This window comes from Dipodomys merriami, unplaced genomic scaffold, assembly GCF_024711535.1.
Source record: "Dipodomys merriami isolate MVZ:Mamm:240054 unplaced genomic scaffold, mDipMer1.0.p SCAF_438, whole genome shotgun sequence".
NCBI lineage: Eukaryota > Metazoa > Chordata > Mammalia > Rodentia > Heteromyidae > Dipodomys > Dipodomys merriami.
In genome coordinates, this window is record NW_027206000.1 from 218,359 (window position 1) to 220,981 (window position 2,623).

The 2,623-nt window shown below is 38.1% G+C and overlaps 1 pseudogene; it reads right to left on the minus strand.

Annotated features, from left to right (window-relative positions):
* Window positions 1-1,648: 1,648 nt before the first annotated feature.
* On the minus strand, window positions 1,649-2,334 carry LOC138807860 (elongation factor 1-beta pseudogene; annotated as a pseudogene).
* Window positions 2,335-2,623: the final 289 nt, after the last annotated feature.

Genomic DNA, 2,623 nt, shown 5'->3' on the forward strand with positions numbered 1-2,623 from the left:
TCAAAGGCAGTCCATGCAGGAACATCCATGAGACCCTTAGTTCAAATTAACCACCAAAAAGGAATGGAGCTTTGGCTCAAGTAGTAGAGTGCTAGCCTTGAGCACAAAAGTTAAGTGACAGCTCCTGAGTTTGTGCCCTAGGACTAGCATACACACAGACAAAAGAATATATATATATATATATATATATATATACATATATTTATACATATATATTCTCTCTATATATGTATATAGTTTAATGAATGATTATCCTTAATAATTAATGTTTATTGTAATTATTTATCATCATCTATTAGCTTTAATTTCTAAGCATCAGTAAAGTGGTATCAAATATATTTACTAGTTATCAGTTCCATAAATGTTAACTTTGTGATTGATCAGCCATTAGTGGAATGGAAATAAGAAACAAGAAATTGCTTGAATGACAGAGTTATAGAAGTTTAATACATTGGTTAGGATTCTACCTTTAACAATAATTAAGAGATGAGAAAGTAGCTTATATTTCCTCAGGCCTAGTGCTTCAGGGAGAGCATATCAGTATCAGTGTTTGTCTACCCCTGTTCTTCTGAAAGCTACAGGGCTCCTAACATCTCACAGAGTAAGCTTTATACATGGTCTGTAAGCCTTTTTTCTTGGTTATTATGCAGCATAATCCTCTGCTCTTATAGATTTTGTTGGTGATGCCTGTGAATGAGCTTCCCGTTGCCTGCTCTGTTGATTATCCAGTGTGAGCACTCACACCAATGCTGTGCTCTGGAATCCTGCCCACCCCACCCCCCACCAGTCTTCAGAATGGGCAATTTACAGTCTGCACTGTAGATTAAGGTACTGATTTTTGCCAAGGTCTGGTTGATATTTGTCTTAGTCTCATGCTATCTGTTCATTATTTACTAGTTAAAAAGTTTTTCCAACTTTTCTTCTCTGTTGATTTCAACTGTATCTCTGATATCCTGTCTTGGCAAATATAGATATAATATAAGAAAAATACAGATATAATAAAGTTTTTCTCTTTTTATTGGTGTTTATAGCCTACTCAGCAATATCTTATTGCTTCTTTTATTCTTAATGTTTTTTCCCCAGTATTTTCTTCAGCTTTTCCAAACAGAGAGACACATGGCAACTTTCCTTCTAATCCATAGCCTCAATCATGTTCTAACAACCAAGGAATAATGAATGGCTCAAGAAGGACTTAATCACACAATTGAGAATGGAGTGTGCTAACCTAGGATGGATACAGGGAGAGAGTCTGGTCCATGAGAGTTCAGAGGATGCGGCCTGGGGAAATATGAAACTCTGATGAGATACAGCACTAGCAAGCAGATACATTCTTCTCTCCAAGGTCTATGGGAAGAAAATGAGGCAGAGTGGTAATATGAAGAAAGGAAATTGGACTGGTACATATAAAATCTATTATGTGTCATCTAAAGAAGCTGGTTACCATTGCAACTTTGGGCAGGTGACAGTTTTCCTGATATTTCTTGACTATAATATATTTAAAATAATAAAAAGTTTGAATTAAGAATTTCCCAAGTTCCCATTCACTTACCAATATCAATTCCTAGGGAAGAACCAAAATTAATATGATAAAATGGGTAAAAATGGACACATTTTTCAAATATCTTTATTTTTTAAATCTTTGAAACTTTTATTTCAATGCAATGATCTGGACGATCTTGTTAAAAGCAGCCAAGTCATGGACTGCTCGTAGTCCTCAAAGGCAATGATCTGTTCTTCCAGCATGTCTGTTCCTACTTTATGATCTTCCACTACACATTGCATTTGAAGCTTCTTAATTCTGTATCTCACTGACACCAGTTTAGAGGACCTCCAGACCAAGTCATCTGTTTGAAGGCTTTGGACACACTCCTCTAATTTTGCCGTATCTGTCTCATCATCCCAGGGCTTCACATCTAGTAAAATGGAAGACTTGGCAACCAGCGTAGGTTTTTTTGGCTTTCTTTGACTCATACTGTGCAAGACATTCTTCCCTTAGCTTCTTTGCTTCCTCACTTTCCTCTTCCTCCTCAGACCCAAAGAGGTCAATGTCGTCATCATCCTTACTTTTCAGTGGGATCTTCCACATTGGCAGGGCCATACTTGTCCAAAGGTTTTTACACTCCTAGCAGGCTGCCCTTTTTCTTTCTCATAGGATTTGATATAATTATACCAACATAGGGCATGACACAAATCAGTAAGGGGTGGGCCCGAGACTGCTTCAAATACTGCAATATCTGCTTGCGATGGCATATACCCCTCCATGTAACTCTTGTCCGCCAGGAAATCATTGAGCACCTGGAGGCCCAAGTGGCTCTTGAGGTCTCCAAAACACATGGCCATGGGAGCTGGGCATATCCTGGAGCTGGGCAGCAGCAAAAGGAAAGAGCAAAAGTCCATGCCCTGAGTTAACACGGGGGAAAAAGGCTTCAAATATAACCAGAAAAAATTTAATTTCAGTAAATTAGGGTTCTTCTTTTGTCTGAGTATGGTAGGCAAACATGTAACCAGTTGGATGGTTTATTAAGGAGTTCCATGCTAAGCATCCTGTATTGTGTTTAATTTCCACTGACTTCACACCAAAATCTGTTTGCCATCTTCAGGGGAGCAAAACCGAGGGTATTGA